At 44.7% G+C, this 27,875-nt stretch overlaps 1 long non-coding RNA gene and 2 other non-coding genes across 3 annotated transcripts; all 3 read right to left on the reverse strand.

The window, feature by feature from the left end:
• Positions 1–4,979: 4,979 nt before the first annotated feature.
• Positions 4,980–27,875, reverse strand: LOC139076204 (uncharacterized). Its single transcript, XR_011527576.1, has 4 exons — positions 27,619–27,875; positions 26,040–26,228; positions 24,775–25,134; positions 4,980–7,442 (listed from the first exon to the last, which is right to left on the reverse strand). It is a non-coding gene; the product is annotated as an uncharacterized lncRNA (long non-coding RNA).
• Positions 23,101–23,172, reverse strand: TRNAC-GCA (transfer RNA cysteine (anticodon GCA)). The gene has a single exon. It is a non-coding gene; the product is annotated as a tRNA-Cys (tRNA).
• TRNAC-GCA (transfer RNA cysteine (anticodon GCA)) lies at positions 25,721–25,792 on the reverse strand. Its single transcript has one exon. It is a non-coding gene; the product is annotated as a tRNA-Cys (tRNA).

A 27,875-nucleotide genomic window follows, 5' to 3' on the forward strand; every position in this document is an offset into this window, starting at 1 on the left:
TTAAACCACAGCACTTCAGAGTGGTTTGTTGTACACCGAAAGCTGCGTAGAGAGATACATCCCATACTTAGCCCAACCTGGCGGCAAATGCTTTGGGCAAGATGATGCCAGAGGAACAGAAAACAGACGGCTTTTGAGGGACAGGGCAAAAACTAGTGAAAGGTCAGTTCTAGAAAGAGATTCCCCATCAGAGCCACCTATGGAGCTCCACCCCCTGTAGCAACTCTTGGCCTGCCCACTTGGGTGGGTGTAAACACCAGCCTCTGGGTGTTGCTCTGCATCTCCGGAAATAACTCCAACTGCAGCTCTAACCCTCCTCTCCTTGGGCTCAATTTCCCTGCCTCTTCAGCCAAGTTTTGCTCCCTACCTAAGTGCCCACCGTCTACCTGTCCCCGTCTGTCTTGATGACCTGGGTGAGGTCAGCACAGTTCTCCTGCTTCTCCTCAGGTCCCCTTCACCCTCCTGCCTTCTGGCTTCTGTCCACACCGCTGGACAGGAACTGCTTGCCCCAAGGTCACTAATGGCCTCCTCGGTCCCACGTTCGATGGCCTCGTCTCCATTTTCCTCTTATCCAATCTCACTGCAGCACTGGACATCGTTTTCCGTGACCTCCTTCTAACAGAGCTTACTTAGGGACGTTTCCGAATAGCCTTATTTTAAAGAATCTTTTCATTCAAGAAAGTCTCAAGGCTTGAATGCGATTACAATGAAACTCAGAGTCAGAATCATTTCCAAATGACAGCAGTATTTCTGACTCCAAAGAGATGGCTACGACATAAAAAAGGTGGTAAAGATATGCTGAGTGTGATCTCATGTTCCTGGCATGTTCCAAGCCAAGTCTAACTTTTTTTAAAAAATGGACATCAGTACATGTAAAAAGACGGAAGGTGGACTCAAAGGAACGCTAGACCAGGATTTAGGAGTTCAGAACTGAGCCCCAGTTCTGCCACTTAACAGCAGTCTATCTTCGTTAGCTGTATAATATCTTCGAACCACAGTCCATCATCTATGAAATGGAAATAATTGTCAGACTGTGACTTCTTGAGGGTAAGGATTCTTTTTATACTTCTTGAAACCCACAGAGCCTAGGACAATGCCTACAGCATTGTAGGAGGTCATTAAATGTTTAAATGTTTGTTGACTGAATTTTGAAAAATGAGGGAAAGACCTGAAGTTTATATACATAAAATCATAAACCCTGCTAGTATCACTACCATATCCTTAAAGGCCAAACCTACCAGAATACAAGTCCCTAACTGTGATTTTAGCCCCCCATAAATTTGTTCTAGATGGTTACGTAAAAACACATTTTTCGGACCGGCCCGGTGGCGCAGCAGTTAGGTTCACACATTCTGCTTCTTGGCGTCCCGGGGTTCGCTGATTCAGATCCCGGGTGCAGACATGGCACCACTTGGCAAAAGCCATGCTGTGGTAGGCGTCCCACGTATAAAGTAGAGGAAGATGGGCTTGGATGTTAGCTCAGGGCCAGTCTTCCTCAGCAAAAAGAGGAGGATTTGCAGCCGTTAGCTCAGGGCTAATCTTCCTCAAAAAAAAAAAATGCATTTTTCCCTGGATGTGGTAGACGGCCATGGAGCAAAAAAGGAGCTAAGTCAGTGCTCCTGAAATATACACGCATCAGAGTCACCTGAAGAGCTTAATTTTAAAGTCTAGATTCTCAGGTCCCACTCTCATAGACTCTGATCTGGATTGAGTTGGGGCCCAGTGGTCTTTTGTTTTAAATCAATCTCTCCAAGTGATTCTGATGCAGATGGTCTTTTGTCACAGTTTAAGCAACGCTGCCCTCACCCTTCAAAAGCTTGCATTTCGTCCTGAACCTTCCCTCCCACCTGCCCGAGGAAGGGCTCCTGGATGTCAGCCTTACTCTGGGTGTCTTGCATTTTTAACTATCTCAGCCCAGACCCAAGCCTTCGAACGCATCTAACTGCTCTGCAGCACGGAGAGACACAGGTTTCTGGCCTGGTGGGTGGGTTCTGCCCAAAATAGTAATTCCGAGCTCATGGAGAGGACTTCACGACACAGGCTCAGTCCCCTACGAAGTTATGAGTCAGAACATCTTTTTCAGTCTTGAAAGTGATTAGCAAAGCAGAACAGAGTCTTTGAAGCATTGTTTTCCTCCATAACAAAGAGATGAGGTGCACCTGTTCAAGTGACGACCGTCGTTATAGAAACCACCTGTTTCAAGTGAGGGACGAAGAAGAACCACATACTCCACTCAAGTGAACAAGCTTTCAGGAGAGCTCGGCAGGGCTCACTAGCTCTTGGCTGACGTACTGCACATCCAGATGTGTTTGTTTCTACACACGGAGACTTTGAGTCGTGGCTCCCCTCTGGAGCCCCTCGCTTCCTTCTCACACAGGCCTCGGGGAGCCAGGATATCCCAACCCCTTTATTTCACAGACCTTGTTTAAACACAAGAGAGACCGAGTTGACCACCCCACCCTCTTTTCCTACGGCACATGAGTTTAAAAATATAAAAACATATAAGCCTCTCATGAATCTCGTTGTCTCAGTAAAAATAATCACGGACCTTGCTTCTTGGATCCCATCGCGTAGAGAAAAGAGAGAACCCTGAGCCAGGCTGCAGGTCAGCACAGGGGGGTGCTCTGGGAGGTGACATCCTTGGACCCAAATGGCTTGAGGGGAATTTTTTAATGAGGCCTCCTGCCTGAGCTGGAATGTTCCCCTGGTGTTGACTTTCCCCTCCTTCAACTCCACCCCCTCCTACCCCGTATTTAGAAAGTGTCACAAAGACGTTCTACTGGAGAAGACATTGGATTGGGCTGCTTCTCTGGTGTCTGCAGCAAACTTCTTAAAAGGCCAGATAGTAAATATTTTAGGCACAACTCTGCCATTGTGGCAGGAAGCAGCCATAGACAATATGCAAGTGAATGAGCGTGGCTGTGTTCCAATGGAAGCTTATTTTCTAAAACACGTGGCAGGGTGCATTTGGCCCATGGGCCATAGTTTGTCACACTTTGCTGTAGTGGATGCTGTTGGGTGCAGCCTACATTGTCCCCTCCAGGAATGATGTACTCACAGTTCTGGGTGCTGGGAACGGTGGAGGCTGAAAGCTCTCAGCTGAGTCCCTCTGTGGGGACTGCTGTCAGCTGAAGAAAGAAGTCACCTTACCCAAGGCATGTTCTGTCTTCTCAAGGGCAGCCCACATCCAGTGATTGGTGATGGGGAATATAAAGGGCGGGTCTACTTGGCCCAGGACAAGGACAATGTGAAAGGCCGTCCCAGCTCCAGCGGCCCCTGCAGGATTGACTGGGGCCGGTTGTGACTGCATTGCAGTTCAGCATCTCTCTCTTCCCAGTCATGTTTCCTTCACTCCCCGGCAGATGTTGACCCTGAGAGGACAGCCCAGTGAACTTTCTGCATTAGAATCTCCAAGTCGGAGTCTGCCTCCCAGAAAACCCAACCGCAGACAAGCACTATTCCACTCCTCCCAGCCCCGCTCTCCTTTGACCCTGGCCCACCCTGGGGGGGCTTGCTTACCTCCTGGGAAGCCCCTGTCATGCTGTGCAGGCTACTGTGCACATGACCGGCCAACAGAACTTCTGGTGCTCTTCTGGAACTCATTTTCATCGCTCTGCTGGGGCCACCACCGCTAGCAGGGGGCTATCACCATTGCCCATCAGGACGGCTGCTCACAAGTGAGTTTCAAACTGTGTCTTACATAAAATGCAGATTCCGGATCTGGGGTGGGGCCTAGGAATCTGTATACTTAGCAAGCATTAACAAGCACTACAGATGACTCTAAAATTGCTGGTTTATGAAACACTGTGCACTATGCTTTACTTGCACAGAGTAGCTACTTCCCAAACATTGATTCAAGAGACATTTCTAAGCACCGACTGTGCTAAGGGAGTTATAGTCAAAACGCTTGTTACATATGTACAGGATATGCAAGTAACAAGCTAAGAACAACTAACTCCATATATTTATACAATATGAATTGACATGGAACTTCAAAAGTGTATCTTGCCTGAAGATAAAAGACATTCACAATAGGTCATTGAGATGAGAACAGGGTTAGAATGGTTGAACTTGGGAAGAGGTTGCAGACTCAAATACTGGACAGCAGGACAGGTAAAGGCACGACACAGCCGGATGCAAGATAATAGGGAATGCTAGGGACTGTGACATACCCACTCTGAGGGGGACACCTGAAACTCACGGCTACCAGTCGTGAAATGTGAGAATGGGGAAGCATTGTTGCCAGATCATCTAATTTTTTAAAGAGAAGTCTAAAACTGGATACCTGTGATAGAAAATCTACAGGTTTTTAAATATTGGCTCATATTTACTTCTTCTTAAGTCTGTAAATTCAGTTAGGCCCTCAGGACATCAGCACTAGCTGAAGTCTTCTGGGAGTAGCAAGCAGGATAATTGCTCTATTTGTGAAAAAGAAATCCTCCAGCGTTGCCAAGGAGCACAAAGGAATCCCAGGGGCCATCTGAGGGGACAAACACCACAGACGTCCTTTAATGAGGCAGACGGGACCAGAGGCAGAGGTTTATAAGGAGAACTCGAGTTCAAACCATATGTAAAGAGTCCTGGGAAGAGAGTCCAATGAGGAGCAGAAGGGAAGTGAGACAAGATTTTGCATCAACCCTGGGGAGGATCAGAGGCTCAGCCCAAAGTGGAGAAGGTGTCTGCGTGAACAGAGGCCGACTCCAGGAGAGATGGGATGGGACCTCAGTCCCCGGGTCCTGGAGGTTGGACAGGTTAGACGTCGCTGTGAGAGCTGGGGACAAAGTCAAGTGATCTGAAGTCATTGGGTAGGATGGACCCACTTTTGGGGTAACAAAGACCAGGGAATCACAGGCCCATCACACAGCCATATAGGAGATGTTACAGTTTCACTCAGATTGACAAGCCAAGGGCCTGTTACAATGACTCTTATTTTTGTTTGTTTGTTTGCTTGCTTGTTTTGGTTGGCAAGACAGTTGTGATTTTATTTTTGGAGATAAAAGTAAGAACTGACATCAGAACTGGCGTATTTTAATGAGAATAAGTAAAAAAGATTAATCAACTTTCCTGAGTGTGTCTCATATTCTAATGATGGATATAGTTCTTAATTTAAAGGCAGGAAAGGAAAGAGTCCCAGATGCTATGCCTACTTCCACCAGCAGCAGACTGTGTGACCGGTGCCAAGTCAGAATCTCACCTCTGTGGTTTATGCATTCTGAAAATAAGGTGATGGAAGGGATCATCTCTCAGGTTCCTTTCAATATGAACAGTGGTCATGTAGCTCTGAATATTTAGGCTTTGTTTGCTTACAAGTAACAAAAAAATATAAGCCAAAGTGGCTTAAGCAAGAAGGAAATTTATTATCTTATATAATTGAAAAATCCATGGGGAAATCAGGTGTGGATTGATCAGGACTCCAATAATGTTACAGAAAACTTGCTTCCTCTTCATTTCTTGGCTCTGCCCTCTAGATGTTGAACCCATGCTTAGCATTCACAGGAGAGCAACATGGTTGCAACAGCACAAAGAACTACATTGTCTTCTATTAAACTCCAGTAGAAAATATACTTGCCTCTATCTCATATGTCTCCGGGATAGTCTAAAGATATCTCATTGGCTTAGTAATGAACCAAGGGCCCAATTAAAAGTAATCTTGGGAGGCTGGCCCCTGGCCAAGTGGTTAAGTTCGTGCGCTCTGCTTCAGTGGCCCAGGGTTTTGCTGGTTCCGATCCTGGGTGCAGACATGGCACCACTCATCAAGCCATGCTGAGGCAGCGTCCCACACAGCACAACCAGAAGGGCCTACAACTAGAATATACAACTACATACTGGGGGACTTTGGGGAGAAGAAGAAGAAGAAAAAGAAGATTGGCAACAGATGTTAGCTCAGGTGCCAGTCTTAAAAAAAACAAAAAAAAGGATTTACAAAAAAAAAGTAATCTTGGTAGCCAGAAGGCATGCGATGATTTGATTGACTTAAGTTACATGGAGCTGGGTAACTCTGGAGTTGGAGAGTGGAATTTTACTCAAAAAGGGGACAGTGGATTCCCCAAATTGTTGGTAGTAAAAGAGAGATGAACAGACACTGGATGCCGAAACAAAGGCAAACAAAATCTGACCTGTGACTTCATGAGACACAACATGTGACACTCATAGACCGTCTTTTAAAACGTACCCTTTCTAATGGGCTCTTTAGGCCACACAAGGTATTACTCTCATAAAAATGCAATAGAAGAAGCAATTATAATAATCTTCTTTGTGGTGATGTTTGAGTCATTTCCAAAGCCTTTAGCACATCGGACAGACTACTTCATGGCTTTTCATTCGTTTCGTCGGAAAGCCTCTCTGTCTTAGGTACTGAAATCAAGAACTAAGCCAAAGCACAGGTCACCAGGCTACTGCTTCAGGTTCTTTTAGAAGAAAGACTCCCCCTTCTCCTAATTGGGGCTGTTACGCGTGATTTTTCACTCCGGAACTGGCTTTGTAGACCTCAAGTAGATCCGCTGATAAGCATAAACCCAATTCCTCTCATTAGGCATTGAAATAAGAAGATACAAAGACACATAAGTTCTGGGGAGAAAATCAGACAGAAAATTGTCTAATTAGACTTCCTGGAGTTGAGGAGAGCCAATAGGATAGAATTTAAGATAGAGATTTACTAATTAGCAGCCAGAATTCTCCGCTTGCCTTCTTCGTACTCCCATTGTGTCTAGAGAAACTGCTCGCTGTGGAACTGAGAGATGAAGGTGCCAAAGACCTTCCGCCTTTGCAAGCCTGAAAATGAATCCATCGGTACCGAAAGGCAGAAAAACGCAGCGACATGCTGGCAACAGTCAAATCTCGCCCCTTGATTTTGGCTCTGTTTCTTTAGAAAAGTTTTGGGGTTACCTGATGGGTCATCTAGCAAAGCTGGCAATTAAGTGGATCACAAACAGCAGGAATGACTTCTTGTGTAACTCTATTTCAGCTTGCTTAAACGTACCACCTGCAGTTATCCTATGAGAAATAGTGGTGACACGAAACTTAGGAGATTTATAAAAGGGAAGAAATCTGGGCCATGTTTTAAGGTGGTGTCATTAAAGTTTCAAACACACAGAAATGCAGGAAGGCTATTGTACAAATGCTGTGGGTCTCATTAGCGTGGAGTTGAATCCGTAGTTATCCCTACTGACCTTCCACAATGCTAAATATTCTTCTAATGCACGAGCAACACACCACTGTCTTATGTCTCATGATGGTTATCTTGCAAATTTAACTTGCCTTTTTGCAATTAAATTGTAATATTTAATTTGCTGCAATTTATTCTGCCATTGAATTTTTTTCAACATGTCTTTTCTAGAAAAATCAAAAGTAAATGTCAAGCATCTGTAAAAATAGGTACAAAATTTTTATAGGTACAGCTTACCTCACAAGAGCACACAAGTTTGTTGTTGTTGTTGTTCCGTCTGTGAAAAAGGAAGAGATAAAGGTGGCATGAACTGAGGATCTGTAAATCCAACATTTTGTGCCACAGGTTCACGAGCAAGATGTGCAGAGGGGAAACCTCAGAAAAATGCATCTTCTTCACAACGTGCTTTGGTTGGCTTGAATCACAGTGGTATATTAGCCCTAAGAAATCATTTCCCAAAGCAGAGGTCAGCAAGCTATGGCCCGTGGGCCAAATTCATCCCCCCACCTATTTTTGTAAGTAAAGTTTTATTAGAACCCAGCCACATTCACTCAGCTAAGTATGATCTATGGCTGCCTTCACACCACAACAACAGAGATGAGCAGTTGTGATACAGACTGTATGGTCTGCAAAGCCTAAAGTGTTTACTATCCAGCCCTGGAAAAACAGAAAAAGGTTTTCCAACCCCTGTTGCAAAGGCTAAAAGCAAATGGCCTCCTTGGTCTCCGTATCTTAGCATCCAGGTTTCATCACACCAATGGAAAGAGTAGGCAAGGAAAGAGAACCCAAGAACATGTGTATGGGAGGAAAGTGGAGCATTTCTCCCTGAGACCTCTAGCAGAGCAGCCCAGGGTCACCCATCCTAGACTTTCTCTGGGCAAGAGGCTCCTACCGATGAGGCTGCAGCTCCATCAGCCCTCATGAGAAAAGAATGCACTGGAAAAGCTTAGGAAGGAAACATACCCCGGTGTGGCAGAGAGTGTGGTGATCGGTTGGATTACTCTGTTGTCACACCTCATAGCTCCATCCTTAATTCCTGACAGCTGGGTATCTCCCCGTCTCAGATAGATTATGTATTTTCACCATTTCATATCATCTTTTGTATCCATCTCCCAAGGAATATATTCATTGCTATAGATAAACAGCTATGTGCATGAATATAAAATATGGAGCAATCTCAAAAATTTCACCTTTCCCCTCTCCACACCCAAAAGTGTTCTTCCCAACACCATGGCCCCATAACCATCTGGCTGTAACCCATCATATCAGCAATCCTGACCAGGTAGATTTCTGTGTGTGTGTTGTATTAGGCAGTAGGGGGCAGGGAGGGTTAATTACCCTCTTTCTAGAGGTCAACTCTGTTCATCTCTCTGCCTGCCTCTGTGTTATAAATTGTTCTGAAAAATAAAGGTCTGGTAGGAAATGCCACTCATTCTATGGCCATATTAAAGATTTGCCATGCACATAGAAGATTAAGGTCTCTAAGAAACAAAGCAATAGAGAAACCTGTTTAACTCTGTTTAACCCAGTATATTAGGCAGCTATTGCCACGATAGCGCTGCGTAACAAACAACTCCCAAAATTCTGTGGCTTACAGAAAGCACTTATTGTAACACTCACAAATCTGCAGGTTGACAATAATTTTGCTGAGCCAGGCTAAGCTCAGTTGGACCTCTCTGCTCCAGGCTGAGGATTGGCTGGGCTTGGCTTTGAGCTATGGGTTGGACTCAGGTCAGCTTCTGGAGTATTCATTCTTGGACCCAGACTGAAGAGGCAGCAGCCACCCAGGAGAAGCTCTTGTACAAGCATATTTCAAGCTTCTGCTCATGTCAGGTCTGTTAACATCCTATTGGCCAAAGCAAGACACATGGCCAAACCCTAGTCAATGGGCAGGGAAGTACATCCTACCCACTATGAGGCTGTGGCTTGAGCGTGGGTGTGTAATTCTACTACCTTCTGACAGTCCATTAGCTTTCCGGCATTCCTTCCACCCCACTCTGACCCCACCATTATTGCAACTACCATCCCAGCAGTGTCCATCTTGTTTTGACCACAGGACTCTCTTCAGACTCATATCTACCAAAATTAGTTCCATGAAATATACTTCATGCTAATCTATACATAAACGACTATATGAATAATTATAGAACGAGGCTTGATTTTCAAACACAGTGCACACGAGACTCTTTCCACTGTGAGTAGGAGGAAGAGGCGAATGAATCTCTGAGACTTCATCCTCTCTAAACACGCGTGTGTTTTATCTATACAATGTTACCAGAAAGAATCGGAAATCGCAAGACTGGCCTCACACAGAATTTGACGAATTTTCCGAGACTATGCCAGGAAAGGATGCAGAAATCCTTTGCAGTTTGTCTTCCTCTTGGGTTTGCAAAGCCAAGTCTTTGCCTCTTGCAGCTGTCATCAGGCGATCAGCACAGACTCATTAGAGCAGAGTCACTTCAGTAATAGTCCAATTCTCCTCGTCGGCGGGAGTCTCAGGCACCTGGCCTGCGAGCCTGAGCCGGGCTGTGAGGGGGAGATGTCAACTTCTTTGTCTTCTGTTTGGTGCTCAATTTCAAGGAGATCTAAGAGGTAGCATCTGGGGTGAAACTGAATTGAGAGGCAAGCATTGGCTGAACTGGCTGATTAGACAGGCAGAGAACCAGGACTAGACACAAACACAGACACGTAGGGCAGAGCAGTGGGGTCCAGCAGAGGGGAGGAGGACGCTTTGCCTGGAGAAAGTGCTGTAGATTCCAGGGCCCTTGACCTTGCTGGTGAGTGAAAGGAATCTGGGTCCATTTGGACCAGTTCTGAGCCACCAGGTGGAGCTTGGGTCACCGCAAATTAGAGCCGGCAATCATTTCATCTTTAAGATGGGGGGTTATTTTAGAGTAGAATATTCTAAAACATCTTCCAGAGAACACAAGTCTGTCGTATGCTGATGGATATTACATGAAACAGAGTTCAGTGGACGCACGAGTTTTAGAGACCCCTGTTAGGTTATCTTGGAGAGACTTCTTGGCAGAACTTTATAATGATAATGTTTATTGTAAGCCTCCAAGAGGAATATATAGTTCATAGCATTTTGCAAATTGATTGATTATGAAGCCCACTTTTTTAGAGCATTTTGGCAAACCACCCTCTAGGAAGCATGGATATAGTCACGTAAATCAACTAACTGTGCTTTCTACTTATAAACTGCAGAGTACCAAAGTAAAGTTATGAAAGAAAAACTTAAGCATAACAAATTAAATTATCGCCAACTTAACCGTATTACCTCACCTCTCACTATTTTCTTCTTTTTTCTCAAAATGTGTTAGGGATATTATTTTAATATGATTAAGTAGCTTTCTCTTCTGCATTTCCTCATACTGAGCTTCCTACAGGTCATCAGAAACGTCTATTTCCCTTGAGAAGGTTAACAATTATTACAGCAGGAGTGAAAAAAGAAAAACAGCTAATATTGAGCTTTGGAATTCCAAAATAGAATTTTGCAGTAACTTAATGGTCTATAAAAGCAAGCTTTTTCAAGAGAAAAAGGATTTCCTATATCTCTTTAACTCCCTTTAACTTGCTTAAAGGCTGAGCCTAAGTGAGCCAGATCAAACAGCTGCTTCTACACCCACGCATCTCAAACTTCGTGTGCACATAAATCACCTGGGGACCTTGTTAGAAATGCAGATTCTGATCCATCAGGTCGGAATGGGGCCTGGGATTCTGCGTTTCTAATAAACTCCCAGGTGATTCTGATGCTGCAGGTCCGTGGACCGCACACTGAGTGAGAACACAGCACAGGGAGGCTGCTCCTTGCACAGTTGGTGGCTCCTCATGAGACTTGCTGCCCTTGTGTAGACAGAAGAGAAGGCGTAGCAGAAGTAGAAAGCCCAAAGTTTTTCCCTTCCAACCTGAGGGATGGGGGAAGGAACAAAGGAGGCAGAGGAAGGTAAGAAGTGTTTCAGTCTCCCCTCTTTGGACTAGAGTCCCGGAGAACACAGATGTATTAGGAAGGGGCGGAGGAAGCTTCTGAAAAGGAAAAGACTTGTGTCCAGCTTGTGGTTCCCAACGCTGAAATGAAAATACCCAGTGTGGGCACCATGCCTCAAGGAAAATTTGATAATGAGAAATGATTAGACAGAGGAAGACCTCTGTTAACTCTTCAAAGCTGCCTTCTTGTCCCATGGTTGGAACCCAAAGCTCTCCAAAGCCCCTGAGAGTCAGTCTGGGAGTTTCACAAAAGCCATCACAAGAGGGAGTTCCGGCCAGACTGCAGGAGAATCCACAGCACAGCGGGAACCAGGGCGGGGCTCAGACAACAGGGAAACCCGGGGCAATGAGAGGCCAGACCACTGGCGCTTAGAGGAGACATCAGCTGAAGACCCCCTGATGGAGCTGGTTGCCCTTGGACTTCTCCAGCCCAAGCTCAGCCCCTCTGTCACAGAGATCAGAACAGTTCCAGAAAACAGTCCAGTCCAAGAACCCCATCCCCACCCCACCAGCCAAGGTTACACAAGCCACAACCCCTAACGTACCCACCAGGACTTTGAAAAGGCACCATGGGTGGGGGAAAGGAAGAGAGTGTTTATACAAAGAAAATAAGCATAAACTTATAGAGATTGTTTAAATTACTGGATTGGACTGAAATTATTCCACTGGACTAAACATTAGGATCCAACAGGGTGGATCAGATCAGTTCATTAGGAAATAAACTATATACTCTGCACGTAGAGGGTAGTCCCAGCTACAGACACAGGCAACCCTAGTCTATCTTACCACGGCCTGGACTCTCTGAAGCTGGATTCAGCTGTGATTTCAGATTTGTTAATTACTTCTAACAACTCTCAGCCGTGTGGAGGTATTAAATGCCTCCAGGTGGTTAATTTCTTCTCATTTAAGTTGTCCTTCTTGTTACGTGGAACTTCAAACAACTCTTTTCTATTCCTCAAATAATTTCTTATGGATGCCCTGATACCCTGAGGAATGTCCTAAAGAGATATGCCTTTTTGAGAGAATGCATATCCCAACACTGGGCATTAAATGATTGAATAATACTCTCTCTGACTCCCTCTTATGCTGCCGGGAAGAAACATAGTGTTATCCAAGAACAGCCCTAGCATCCTTGGTACTGCCCAAAGGGAATGTGCTTCCCCTTGGATCCCAAATGGGAGTGATTTGACCTACGAAAGGGATTCACCCAAAGGATTTAAACCTCCCTCGCAAACCAACAGCAGAAAGAGAACACTGATTACCTCAAGATACCTACACAGACTAATAAGTAAAGTTGAGAAACTCTCCATTAGAGAAACGAGCTGCTGTGTCAACATCCAAAATACAGGCTAGCGCTTTACAGAGCGTATTGGAGGGACTTGAAGCCCTCTACAAAAATTAACTGACAAGGAGATGGTATTTTAAACAAGTACATAAGTAAAGACAAAAAAGACCTATTGGTGATTAGTAACAAAAACAAGAAGCTAACATCTCAGGAGAGATGGCACACACAATGAAAGTCTACTGGGCTACATCATAATTACTCTCTGGACCACAATTGTAAGGAATAATCGCCCCCCCTTTAGTGGGTGGAAGATGGATCTCTTGTGTCCTTTGCAGCCTAAGTGCATAGTTAACTGTGCCTGGTTCTCAGGACAGAATATGGTTTCAGGAATTCTCAGTAAAACCTTTTATCATCTTCACAAAATTCTGGGTATAATTTTATACATCCAGACATGTACTGAGCAGATCTTACCTATTCCCAGAGTCAAGATTATGGTGCCCCAACTGGAAGAAATCAGGCAGCATCTCCTCGCGGGCAAACTGTCTCATGAGCTACTTGTGTCAGATGCATGTGGCCTCAGGGTTTATTTCCTCCAAATAAATGATACACTCCTGTTGCTTAAAGAAGCTGGACCCTGTTCCCTCAGAACATGTTGAAAACCATCAACCAAAACAAAGTTTAACAAAAGTCAAACAAATGTCTTTATGCCCCAGGCCACCGCGCATGCTCCAAGCAGCCTGATACAGATGAGTGGCCCCCTCACAGGCCTGCAAACAGACTGAACTTTTCTCTCTTGGCTCATTGAGTGTCCTTCCTCCCTAAATCACACTCATCCATTAAGGCTCAGGCCAAATTTCACTTCCTTACAGGAGCCTTCCTTGGCCACTCAAACTTTCATTGATCTCCCCCTTCACTGACACTTCTTGAGCAAGTATTGATTGTACCATAATTGCAATATTTAATCATGCACTGTCTTGTATTCCTTAAGTTTTTTTTTTTTTAATACTAGGGCATTTTCCAAAAAGAATTTAAAGATCTTGCTAACAAAGTGTGTCTCAAATAAGGGATTATGTTCCAGGCATTTTAATGATCTGTTCAGGTGATGTTCTTTGTTGAGAGCCCTACTGTTTCCTGATCCTACCAGGGCAGTGGCCCCTGAAATTCTGTAAATCAGGATAACTGCCTCAGAAGAAGCTGGCGCATCCCGACAGCCCCTTAGCTTCCTGATGACTCCACCATCCCACTGTGACAGCCCCTGCTTACCCTGCTCCTGACTCACCCAGCTTGAGTTTCTGACTCCAGCTCCCCTCTTCTACCCACTAGCCTGGGCATTGCTCTTTTTCGTGAGAGGTAACTGCCTCTGCTTCAGACCCAGCTCTCCTCATTTAGGGCTAAGCATCAGGCTGCCCAGGGTAGATGTGTTCTTAGCAGACCCTCCTGGAGTAACCAGCTTTTGACTGCTGATCTAACGTCCTCCTGACTGCTAACCTTGGCTCACCTAGCCTTTTGGCAGCTCTCTGCTGCCCCCTCCTGGTAATTTGATGGCATTATGTCAGATCTTTCAAGGAACTCGGCCATTGCCTTAACTCTTTAAATTCCAGTAAAATGCTGTGGATTCAGCATGCCTCGTGACAAATGGTCACTTAAATCTATCACATGAGAGATATTCTTAGGTTTAACTACTGTTTATTTAGCACTTGCTTGACTATCTCACATTCAGCTACTCACAATCAGCTAACCCTACCTTTGCTAGATACTCATAGATCTAATAAGGCTCTCCTAAAAAGACTGCCTTCTAGACCAGACTTATATATAAATAAAAGAAAATGAGAAATGTTACTATATTTTGGGCACTGAAATTTTAGGCAAGTCATTATATCGCTCTCTTTTTCTGATTCCTCATCCTTACAATCACAGGCTTAGGTCTGATAACAGGCAATGGAAATTCTCAAAAGTTAGTTTATGTTAAAGAATTACCTGGTAAGCTTGTTAAAAATTAAAATTTCTGGATATCACCCCTAGACCTCCATTTTCCAGGTGGGGCCCAAAGAACTATATTTTTAACCAGCACGAGACAATTCTAATGCAAATGGTCCATGAGAAACACCAGTCTACCAGCCATATTCTATTTCTGTTTATTCTATTCCTTGATTCAGCCAAAACCACACACTCTGAGGCTTAGCAATAGAGTACCAGCCTAACAAGGACCTAGGGCAGAAGCAGGCTTCTGTGAATAAGCATCTTCTATAAGCACAGTAACCACGATCTCTCCTCGCTGTGCGATGATTGCTGTGCCCAAAATATGCCTGACACCAGCATCCGATGTAAGAGAGAGTGCTGTAATTTAATAACTCTCTTCCATAATTTATCACCCTGGGCCTGCAGCACACAGAGATGATAAATAACCGAGTCAGCAAATATTTTAGCGCCCAGGAGACAGTAACTGCTATTTAGAGCACACTGTGGTGTCCTTCCTTAGTCCTGGAGACAGGAACACAGAAAGGTGGTATTTTTTTTTAATTCTTGTTATTTGCTTACTCAGACGAAGACTTATCAGACTAACTGGGCTCCCTAATATTGTTAGAGCAGACACTAAAGAAAGAGAGAGATCTCTGCCAGCTGCCACAGCTGCTGACAAGGTCCTTCCACTGCATTTCCAGGGTGGGGCGGGCAGCTGTGCTTCTCCAGCTTGAAAGAACGTTCCTTTGAATCCCTGGGGCTCCTGTTAAAATGCAGATTCTGATGCAGCAGGTCCAGGGTACAGCCTGAGATTCTGCATTTTTAACAAGTTCCCCGGTGATTTTGATGCTGCTAGTCTGCAGACTGCATAGCAAGGCTCTCTTTGGGGCTCTGCTCTGGAGGGAGCAGCCTGCCTCGTAATCCTGGGGTTACCATTTATGAATGTGTAACTCTGGGCAAGTTGTACTTTGAGCCTTAGTTTTTTCATGTGTAAAAGACTAACTCCCTCAAAGGGTGACTGAGAAGTAAAGGAGGAATGCCTGTAAACAGCTGGCCCGTGGAAACCTCCCATCCTTTCCGGATCATCTTCCACCTTGCCTCGACGGTCTTCACTGGCCCCAAACTATCTTCAGTTATTGATACAGTTGGAGAAGGAAAAGGTGACATGATGGGAGCAGAGATTTGAAGACACTATGCTGCAGGCTTTGAAGATGGAGGAAGGGGCCATGAGCCAAGGAATGCAGGTCTAGAAGCTGGAAAAGGCTAGAAGGAAGATTCTCCCTGGAGCCCTCAGAGAGACCAAGGTCCTGCCTTTAGCCCATGAAACTGACTTTGGACTTCTGGCCTCCAGAACTGTGAGACAATAGTGCAAATTATTGTTTGAATGACTCAGCACTGTATTTTTCCTATTTCATTAGGGCCCCACCATGACTGTCCCCTTTTTACTCATCCCACTCGAATGCAAATTGCCTAAGGACAATGATCCTGTCTCATTGTATCTCTAGCGGCTGGAGCAGTGCCTGGTACAAAGTCGTGGTCATAGAGATTTGCTGAATGAATGAATTACAGCTGTCTCCTCATCACCCCCTTTCTTCCGGAGCCTGCATACAAGCCCCTGAGCTCACCATTATTCTTGTTTACCCAAAACTCTACACTAGAGATGCACTGGATTCTGAGAGATGAATACAAAGCCACTTTCCATTTGCACTGACAAACATGAAGGAAAGGTGAGCCATTACTCCTAAAAGCAGCAAGTCATTATTGCAAAAGGAGAAAGAATGAACAGTTGTTGATCACAGACGAGGACACTAAATCTGAGGAGTTAAGTAATCTGCCCAAGGCCATAGAATAAGGATTTGTTCGTCTTCAGGTTTATATAATCAAAAAGTTTTTACTACCCTTGTGGTTCTCAGTGTGCTCTCTGGACTACCAGCAACTGGTCCCCTGGGAAGCTGTAGAAACGCAAATTCTCAAACCCCACCCCAGAGCTACTGAAACAGAAATGGTGGGGGGAGCTCAGGATCTGTTTTAACAAGCCCTGCAGGGGATTTGGGGCCCAATAAAGTTTGAGAACCATTGTCCTCTACCAGGCTGCTCTCAGAATCTTCAATCCTACTCCTAGGAACGTACAAATGTTAAATCAGGGGACCCAGTAGTTACCCTGAGAAGTACAGACTTGCTTGATGCTTAAAGCTATGAGTAAAGAGAGAAGAGATTAGTATTTCTCATAGGAAGGAAGTTTGGGTGTGTGGGGGATCAGAATTTGCCACCCCAAAATGTGTATCTTTGGCTTGATTTTCTTTTTCCTTTTCTCCCAAAGCCCCCTGGTACATAGCTGTGTATTTTTAGTTGTGGGTCCTTCTAGTTGTGGCATGTGGGATGCCATCTCAGCATGGCTTGATCAGCAGTGCCATGTCTGCGCCCAGGATCCAAACCGGCGAAACCCTGGGCTGCTGAAGCAGAGCACATGAACTTAACCACTTGGCCACGAGGCCAGCCCCTGGCTTGATTATTTTTAAGGACAAAAGACTCTGAAAGAAACTTTGACCTTTCCCTTAACTGCCTAAAAGAATTTAAGATAGAAGGCCTGTCCCAGGAAGGAACTGTCGCCATAGATAACACACAGGTGTTGCTCTTGTGGTGGGGCTCAGTCTGTTTCGGGCTGTTGATTCTGCGTAGTCTCCATTTGCTCCATTTGGATTGTATATATAGCCTAGGTGTGTAGCAGGCTATACCATCTCAGTTTGTGTGAGTACACTCTATGATGTTTGCACAACAATGCATTTCTCAGAATGTATCCCCATTGTTAAGTGATATGACTCCAGTAAAAAATTACTCATTATTTATTGATAATCCAAATTCATTTGGGTGTCTTGTTGTGATATTGCGCTTTACAGTAAATATATATTTGGTCATTCTGTTACCAAACCAAAGTGGTTTCTCTCCCTGGCAAGGTAAAATCAGACTCTCCTCCAGAAGTAGAGGTTCTTTGCAGCAAATGGAGACCACACAGAATCATTTCCAAAGTCATGGCTGTCCTGGAGCAGGGGACCATAGGGGCCTTTTATTTTGGTTGGGGAATGAATATTCAAAAGGGAGGGGGGTGTTCACTTTGCAGGCTCGCTTGGCTCATCTGCGCAGGTGTTGCTCTTGTGATGGGGCTCGGTCTGTTTCCGGCTGTTTGGTGATTGCATCTCTTAACATAACAAAAAAGAAAGAAAGCAATTTAGGGAAACAGTTAAATTCTTCCGAAACCTCCCTTGAGTTCCTCGGGGCAATTAGGAGGTGACAATTCGATGACCAAAATAAATTTCTCAGATAGATTTGGTCTTTGTAGTTCCTGGCTTAGTGTTGAGAATGATAAAAAATGTCTTTTGTTATGTTAATGAGGTGGGTTTTGGAAAGCACTAAGGATGGGGGCTAGTTGCCAATGGAGTCAACGTCGTGATTAAAGGGTTGGAACTTTCAGTGCCGCTCCTGACCTCAGAGGAAAAGAGAGGGGCTGGAGGTTGAATCAATCGCCAGTGGCCAATGATTTAATCAACGACGTCTATGTAATGAAGGCTCCACAAAACCCCAACAGGACAGGGTTCTGAGAGCTTCTGGGTTGGTGAACACGTGGAGATTCAGGGAGAGAGACAGGCCTGGGGAGCGCATGGAAGCTCAGCGTCCTTTCCCCATACCTTGCCCTGTGCATCTCTTCCATCTGGCTGTTCCTGAGTTATAGACTTTTACAATAAGCTGGTGACCTAGGAAGTAGAATGTTTCTCTGAATTCTGTGAGCCGCTCAAGCAAATTATTGAACCTGAGAAGAGGGTGGTGGGAACTTCTGATTTATAGCCAGTTGGTGAGAAACACAGGTGACAACCTGGGCTGGCATCTGAAGGGGGGAGTGGGGCATTCTTGTGGGACTGAGCCTTCAACCTGTGGAATCTGATACTATCTCTGGGTAGTGTCAGAATTGAGTTGCATTCTTAGACATGCAGCTGGTATCCCGAGCACTGATTGTTGGAGGTGTGGGAAAACCTTCCCTCCCAAGAATTGGAATTTGGACCTGGAAATGTTTACCTGTGTTTTTATTTGCTAAATCTGGCAACCCTACCAATATTCTATTATCTAACCAAAATTTGACACCATCATCAAAGGTTGATCCAAGTATATTTTCTGCCTTAATCCATCTGCCTTCCTGTCCTTTCTGCTCCTCTTCTCTCCATCTCTCCTCTTTCTTCCCAATACATTTTCATCCTCCTTTTTTCCCTGGTGTCTGTATTGTATGGTTAATTTCCTCCACAGTAAATCTACTTTAGTCACAAAAATCAATGGAACACTTTCTCAAAATGGTATCAGTTGGTGATAAATCTAGATTCAAAACAAAGTCAAGTTACCATCCCACTGGTGTTGGCACTTTCTGAATAACTACATTTCTTTCCAGTATGGGAACCCAAAAGTCAGGAACTTGGGAAGACAGAGAAAGAAAAGTGAGAGGAGAGGAAAGAGAGCCTGTCTGGCCCTGGAGCCTCCCCTCCCACCAGAGACAGGAATACTTTTCATCTAGCTGTTTACACCTCAAGAAGTAAATCTAGATAATTGGTCTTTTTTTTTTTTAAAGAAAAGACAAATTTTATTTTGCAGGAGAGAAGTGGTTTTTTACCCAAAAAAAGGCAGGAGAATCAAGAGAAAGAGATATTAATACACAGAGCTCTTTTGCTAACATTTTTTGAAAACAAAGAATTTCACAAGTGTTCTAATTACTCCTCAACCCCGTAGGTGGTAGGTGGCTTGACTTATTATCATAGATTTACAAAGAGAGAAACAGCTCGGCGGCGGGAGGGGTTCGCTGGGATTCTGATAGTAGGGTTTAGTGTGTGAGAAAACTGGGCTTTGGGTATGACAGAGCCCAGGCCTTACTGGACCTCTGTAATCACTGGACAGGATGGTATCAGGGTGCATCCCCTAGGAATCTTCCTTTCATAAGTGACGGAAAAGAAGACAAACAGGGAATTTACTGGGTCTCATGACTAAGAAGTCATTTGAGGAGTTTATCCTATTTCAGGCCATAGGCTTTGGGGTGGCCTATTCTCGCTTCAGGGCCCTAAGCCAATCAGACAGTTGCATTTCTCTCTCTACAGTAACTGATTAAGGAATGGAGCCACAACCCAAGCACAGCCAATGCTTCTCAAGGGAGTCTTTCTAGTTCTTTTGGAAGAGGCAGGCCAGGGTGAACTATTGTGGTAAAGGCTGAAGGGGAAATTGGCAGAGCATCCAGAGTGTTTGCTATACCTGGGGACCCTAGAACCTAGAGCTTGAGGCAAAAGCTTATGTGCTGCTATTTTTTTTTCAGAAAGTGCAATCCTAGGAAGCAAGAGTGAGGTGAAAGGGAGTGAGGCAGAGAAAGACGGTGAAGTCCGTGCAAGGGCGCATTTCCAAGCTGGCCATTATTTGCTAACAAGTGCAGTTGATTGATTGACCCCGTAAAGCTGTCTCTCAAGAGACTTGCTTGATGTGTGAACTACGGCATCTCAGGACAATCTGTCCCAAGGAAGGGAAGAGAAGGCTTTAGCCCCGAGCTTCTGCGTCTCCTTAGTGAAAGGTTTCCCCATGGTGCATGAACTCCTCAACTCTTCCAGATTCTGCGTGTGGGGGCAGCAGGTGAGGCTCATGACCTCTCACACCTCAAAAGCAAGAGGAAAGCCAAGAGTAGGGGGCAAGAGGCTTCCAGCTTGGGCAGACGGAAAGGGACTGCAGGGTATGCGTGGGTGAAGATGAGTCCGTACATACTTGGTTATCCCCATGGCAGCTAAGTAGAACAGGTGACAAGGGCCTCAAAAATAGTCAAGACCAAGAGGATCTGAGAGGCTGCCTAAGACATGCCTGATACATTTTTAATAAATATTTCCACACGTCCACACATAAAACATACACTCACGTTTACAAACACAATCACATATAAAAGAGACAACAGTTAGGGCCAGCCTGGTGGTGTAGCAGTTAAGTTCATGCGCTCCATGTCAGCGGCCTGGGGTTCTCAGGTTCAGATCCCTGGCACAGACCTACACACTGCTCATCAAGCCATGCTGTGGCAGCATCCCATATACAAAGTAGAGGAAGATTGTCACAGATGTTTGTTCAGGGCCAATCTTCCTCACCAAAAAGAAAAAAAAAAAAGAGACATAGTTAAAAAAAAAGACAGTGGTGGAGATCCAACCAAATTTTATTCCCTCCTATATTCTTTGATATATGTTTAAAGTTTTATACAATAAGGTATTTTGATTTTATAATGGGTAAAGGTCATGTGGATGGTTTTAGAAAGGAAGGCAGAATAGTAAATATCTACTTTTCCAAGCAAAACAAACTGGTAAAAAAGTTATTATTCTGTGTTTTATTTGATGGGCATAGACAAAGTTGTCTTCTTCAATAAAAGTCTGAATCTTTTTAAGAGATTGTTTAGAAAAACAGCAACAAGTTCTTTGGGTTTTTTTGGTGAGGAAGATTGGCCCTTAGCTAATATCTGTTTCCAATCTTCCTCTTTTTGCTTGAGGAAGATTATCCCTGAGCTAACATCTGTGCCAGCCTTCCTCTATTTTTTGTATGAGGGATGCTGCCACAGCATGGCTTCATGAGTGGCGTGTATGTTCACTTCCGGGATCAGAACCTGTAAACCCTGGGCTAACAAAGCAGAATCCACAAACTTCACCACTATGCCACCAGGCTGGCCCCAATGAGTTGTTTTTTAAATGTGGGAAGCATAACTGCTTGCCTTATGATAAAATTAGTTTCCAAATAACTTAAAAATACACTTTATATATCCTGCCCCATTCATTTATTCACTTGCTCCATTAGCCAATAGCTGTTCTTCACCAAATACTTTCTGAGCCTCTACTATGAACAAGTATTTGCCAGTTGCTAGTGATAACAAGAAGAATCAGAAAGAATGGCCACCATCTCAGGGCCCATATTGGAGTGGGTAAGACGGGTTATGGAAGAGAAAATTGGTACTCACCAAGCATCCAAATGCTTTCTTACGTTTCCCAGCCTCCATTGCAATGAAGCTGGAGCCATGTGACCCATTCCACCCAGTGAACTGTGAGCAGAAGTGATGCGTGTCACTCCTGGGCTTAAGGCAGCTACAAACTGATGTGACTCCTCCCAGTTTCTCTACCCATGGAGCAATCCCCCTCCCAGTTTCTCTACCCATGGAGCAATCCCCCTCCCAGTTTCTCTACCCATGGAGCAATCCCCCTGGAGGCCACCTTTTGCTAGATGACACATCTACAAGATGGATGAGGACCACCAGACCCTCATCAGATCTTGCATGAATAAGACACAAATCTTTACTGTGTTAAGCTCCTGAGATCCCAGGGTTGTTACCACAGCATAGCCAAGGTTAGCCTGACTAATACATAGACAATTACAATACACCATGTAATAACATAAAAGGGAGGTAAATTCAACGTGCTGTAGAAACAAAGAAAAGGTGAATTAACAAAGCTGGAGTTGCCACTTAGACTTCCAACGCTAAGTCATAATCCCCCGTGGAGGGGCAGCTTTCCGCACAGCCTGGCCTGAGTGCAGACCCTCTCCTTACTCTGGGAGCCACAAAAAACTGACAATCGTATGGGCTACCGTTTTCCAGTAGATATGCCAGAGAAGCACATCCAAATACATTGCCACCAAAACCCAAAGAGAGCCACCAAGGATGCACTCTGCTCTGTGTGGCATCTCTCACATTCAAAGGCATAACCCGACAAGCTCAGACACCGGACCCTTAACACTTTGACAGTGTAGCAGACCCTGAAGTTGTTGCAGTGTTTTTCTTCCACCTCCAATAAGATGCAACAATAAGATGAAATGACAAGGGCATAGCACCTTTGTGGCATTTTCCCCCAAAATCCCTAACCTCAGTCTAGTCGTGAGAAAACATTAGACAAACCCAAAGCGAGGGGCATTCTACAAAATATCTGACCAGGAATTCTCCAAAGTGTTCAGGTTACAAAAAAACACAGGAGAAGACTGAGCAACTGTCAGAGATGGAAGGAAACTAAGGAGACCTTATGACTCATCGCAACATGGTGTCCTGTACTGAATCCTAGAACAGAAAAAAGACAATAAGTGGAAAAATTAGTGGAATCCGAATGAAGTCCATGGTTTGGTTAATGGTGTTGCACCGATGTATATTTCATAGTTTTGATAAATATGCCACAGTTATGCAAGATGGGAACATTAGGGGAAGCCAAGGGAGGGGTATATGGGACCTCTCTATACCATCTTCACAGCTCTTCTGTAAATCTAAGACTATTAAAAGATAAAAAGTTTGAAGAAAGGAAGCTGGAAAGGACCTGGTTAATAAGATTGCATATACAGAAAAGGAGCAATAAAGGTACACATGAAAAAGCACATGTGTGTGAATTTTTGTTTGTTGGTGTGTCTGTGTGATGGTGTGTGGGTCTGTGTGTTTACGTGATCGAGGGAAATCTGGTGGGGGGGACAGGTGTATGTCTGGGTGTGTGGCTGCATTTGTGTGTGTGTCTGTTGGAGGAAGGGTGAGTTTATGTGAACACATAGCTATACTGTGAGGGAGTTAATGAGTGAGGTGCTTGCAAGAACCTAAAAGTGAGCACGTCCTTAAATTTTGGGCCTGAGGCACCTTGTCTGCCTCCACTAGACTCAGTCTTTTAACGAAGCTCCCAAGAGCAAAAGAATATTGAGGGGGCACCTGGATTTGAACCAGAGACCTCTTGATCTGCAGTCAAATGCTCTACCACTGAGCTATACCCCCTGACAGTAATAAGCTTCACATAAATACTTATTCCACTATTATGAGTTACATCATGCCTCACAAATACCTTTTGTGGATGAGATTCTTTCTGGATATGAACTCCTCCCCAATTCCCTTCCAGTCACACCACCTCCTGCTTTTCCCAGAGCACATATGCTCACTCTATTCCCAACACCTAACGCTCAATGCTGTTTTCTCAGTCTAATTCTCCAGTTTTTAATACACCACCCATTGCCCATAAATCTCTGGGCACATGGATGAGTGTTTTAAGTATTATGGGCCACCAGCAAGTACTGGACATGGAGGGAATCGAACTGGGATCCACGAATGGACATCAGAGGTTTGTATACAACTCTGAAATTATAGGCAAATATTGTGTATGTGTATTGTATATTGTGCAGGTTTTCATCAGGTTGTCAAAGGGGACTTCATGCAGGACAAACTGTCTCATTTCACAGTTTAAAAAAAATTTGGACGTTTTAAAGTCCAAAATTCACCTTTGAACCCCTCTGATTCCTATTCCTTTGAGTTACGACCTGAGGGCTTTTACTCTTGTGTATCTCCAAGATTGGGAAGAAAGGGCAAGGAGATCTCCATCATTGCAACAAGTTCTCCTCAGAAGGACTGTCGGCCGCCATGGAGCTGAGGAGCAAACAGCAGCCAGATCTCAGCCCACAGGCTCTCTGAGGGCCCCAGACACATCCCCAGCCTCTCCACTCCGAGGCCTTACAAGACCCTTAGATTTCAGACCCACTATTCCCAGAAATAAACTTGTCATCCTCCTGCTGAAACCTGCATCTCCTCCTATTTTGCCTGTTGTAGCAATAACAGCTCATATTCACTGGGCACTCGCTATGTGCCAGGCATGGTACTAAAACTTCCACCCGCGACATCCCAGGAATCATCAGAAAAATCCCATGACAAAGGTATTATTATTATAGCATGTTGATTTTGCAGATAAGGAAACTGAGGCACAGAGTGGTCACATAGCTAAGAGGTGGTGAGCCGAGGATTCCAGGCTCTGGGCTGAGTGCTGGGCCTGGCTACTTTATCATCTGATCAGCCTCCTCTCTCTCTTGGTTGGTGACACCACTGTGTACTCAGTCATTTGGCCAAAGAACTTAATATGATTCTGGGATTCTCCCACCCGCTCTTCCCCAGTTCCAGTTCATTGCTGGGTACTGTTGGTTTTACCTTTAACGTCACTTAGATCCATCCCCACCCCTATACTGGCAGTGCCACCACCTCCTAAATGGCCTCCCGGCCTCCACCCCTCACATCCATCACCCCACAGCTCCCAGAGCAGCCTGTTTTAAAGCGAAGTCTCTCTACATCACTCCCCTTTAAATGCCTTCAGGAAAAACTCCAAGTCTCTTAGCACAACATGAAAAGTTCTTTGCATTTGGATCCCTATCTGCCTCTTGAGCCTCCACTTCATCTTCATCACTCGCCACATTACATTTCGTGCCCCAGCTGCCTCCAGCTGCATCTGTCTGGCTCCAGCCTCTGCCCATGCAGTTTTCTCTGCCTGGAACTCAGCCACCTCTTCCCACACCCCTACCTCCGCTCCACCATCTTTCTGTCCAGTGAGAAATTACTCACCTTTGAAACCCTGATTTGCCATCAGCTCTGCTGGGAGACATGCCTCCACCTCCCCTCCTCCAGACAGAAGCAATCCCTGCGTCCTCTGCATTCCTGAACTTGGCACAGTCCAAGACAGCTCACATCACTCCGACTTCTTTTGTTACAGGCCTGCTTCTTGATTGAGAGCATACTGAGGCCAAGGGCTGTGTCTTATTCACCTCCGGGTGCACACTTTGCACAGTTCTGGCACATGGTAGGTGCTCAGTGTGTGTTGTTCAAGTGGATCTGCGCTGTGGGCAGGAGTTAGACCTAGCTGAGATCTGACCTCTGGCCCAAGTCTGGGTCCTGAATGAAGGCACCCAAGGTGGGGGTGCTGGGCTGCAGAAAATGAATCAAAAGTGGAAAGGTGACAGAAATTAATCAGGCTTTAGAGCAGGAAAAGAGGGCAGTCCCCTAAACTTCAGACTAGTTCATGTTTAACCCCAGCGTTGTCTTGTGAATAAAGACACTATTCCCCGACTTTCCCCCGGGCGCGGTCACTAAGTTGCTGGGTTGGCCTTGTAGCCAAAAGGTTCTAAAACTCGATGGACAATCCTAGCACCTTGGGAGCATTGCTAAGTGGAATTTTGTCACAAAGCTTTCAACACTAGGTGAGCAGTATGACTTGTATAAAGAAGTCATTGAGAGTGTGTGCTCTGAATTCCAATCCCGGACCTGCTCTTTGACCTTGAGCCAATTACTGAGCATCACCAAGTCTCTATCTTCTCATGTCAAATGGAGATAGTGACAATATGTATCTTGTAAAAGTTTGGAGAGAAATGAAGGAGATAATTAACGTAAAGAACCTAGACTGGTGTGTGGCACACACACAAGGGACAATAGTTATTATTCAACCAGCCATGAGCTACAGAAGATAAAGTCAAAGTCAATCTATATTCTTCTGAAGCAAGAAAAACAGATATACAGGGGGCACCTGGATTTGAACCAGGGACCTCTTGATCTGCAGTCAAATGCTCTACCCCTGAGCTATACCCCCAGTTGAAGATGTTTGTTTTTATAATCTATCTCTCTCTCAACCTTCTGGTTCTAAAAACTGATTCAGGGGAGCTGTAATTAGAGAGAAGGCTGCCTGGAAGGAGTCTGGGCGTTACAAGTCTTAGAAGAAGTTTATTATGAAAAAAGACAGGAATCCTGAGAACTAAGCTCTCTGAGCCTAGAAACTCATCTTAGACTTCTGAATTCCCAAAGTCTCTCCCGTCCACCACATCTCACATAAAGCAAACCTCAGTTCCAGGTAAAAATCCTCAGGCTTTCCGCAAATGGCTACGTCAACACAATGCAGGTGACTGGATTCCTGTCACGCTGCCCTTAGCCGAGGCTCCCAGCAACTGAGATTCTCATTCCTCTTCATGACTTCACAGAACTGAGCTCATAACTGGCACTCAATAGATATGTGTTGCATTCAATTGACGCTGGAAAAAAGACATATAAATAATGATTTGTGTGAGACAGCTTTACCAAGTCATACAAAAACAGATGGTTAGTGAATTATACTCTTGTGTAACATAATTTGCCTGAAACTTGTAATATCGTCAGCTCCAAAAGGTCATTGGATGAAGAGAAACAAGGCTCCAAACAAGAGCCTCTTAATCAATTAAAGAAATTATTTATCCTGGTCCTACTATCCTAGATACCTTTTCAACTTCCAAGCACAGCCACAATCGGAGCCACCTGTATTTCTTGGCCTCATAATCATCTCCTCTCACCCTAATAAATTGTTCAGGTGCTTCTTATGGAAATCTTGCATGTTTAAACCTGTTGGGAAGTCTCTCTTCTGCCAACTTCCCAACGCACGTCCATTATTCAGGTCTTTTCAAAGGATCCTAAGTTTGGGAAGGTCATTTTGTGTTAGGGTTGTGGTTGGTTGGGAGCCCAGGAGAGAGGAGACTCCATTCCATTCTTTGTCTCCCCTGCCCCAGGCTGGAATTGAGAGATGAGGAAGGGCACACTTTGCTCATTATCTTTTTCTCACCCTGCACATCAGTGGGAGTTGCGATTTTGGCAGTAACAGATGTACTGTGTACTTCATAACAAAGAACCTCAGCATTGGCAGGGATTTAGAGACCATTTCTTCCAACCACTTCTTTTGTAGACTAAGAAACACAGATGGAAGGAAGCTGTGAGCCTTGCTCAAAGTCACAGACATATCAGTAGCAGGATCAGAACCAAGGGTTCACCCTCCTTCCAGCTCCTCAGAGGCAGGGGCCCTTTGGGAGCCCCCAGTGCCTGGAGCAATGCAGGTGCTCAATAAATGTTTGTGGGATAAATGTCGAACTGTAGTTACGCAGAGGTAAACCAAACATTCTGACTTCCTGGGGACTCTCCTGGTTGTAGCTCTGAAGGTCCTGCCTCCCAGGACATCCTTCAGAAAACCGGATGAGGGTTGGTTGGTCACCCTAGATATTTCCTTATATTTTTCTCATCCATAGTATTTCCCAAACCTAATCATTCACTTTCCACTGTCATAATTTTTACCAGTTCCACATACCTCCTGTGCTAGTATTTACTTACTATTTGTCTTGAAATCAACCCACTGTTTTTTATTTAGCCTCATCCTAAACAAAAATATCCTGAAGTCATGCCAATTGTATTTCTTTCTACTGCACACGAAAACAAATATAGAGCTATTGAAATATGTTAAAATTGTATTTAACACATGTTGCGCTTACAACTTTCCATGATTCTAAGCACTTTTCAAATACTAATTCACTTAATCCTTAAAACAATCCAACATGAGAGGAACAGTCATCATCTTTACTTTACAATGAGGAGGCCGAGGCACGATGAAGTTAAAGAACTTACCCAAGGTCACACAGCTGCTAAATTTGTCCATGTGTCCTGAAAGTCATTTTGGAACCCCTCAGTGGTAATCACAATGTGATGGTTAATTTTATGTGTCAACTTGACTGGGCCACAGAGTGCCCAGACATTCGGCCAAACCTTATTCTGAGTGTGTCCGTGAGAGTTTTTCTGGATGAGATTGATATTTGAATCAGTAGACTGAGTAAAGCAGATTGATCCTCCCCTTTCGGGTGGGCCTCACCTGATCCACTGAAGGC

The sequence above is a fragment of the Equus przewalskii genome, chromosome 15 (assembly GCF_037783145.1).
Source record: "Equus przewalskii isolate Varuska chromosome 15, EquPr2, whole genome shotgun sequence".
Taxonomy (NCBI): Eukaryota; Metazoa; Chordata; class Mammalia; order Perissodactyla; family Equidae; genus Equus; species Equus przewalskii.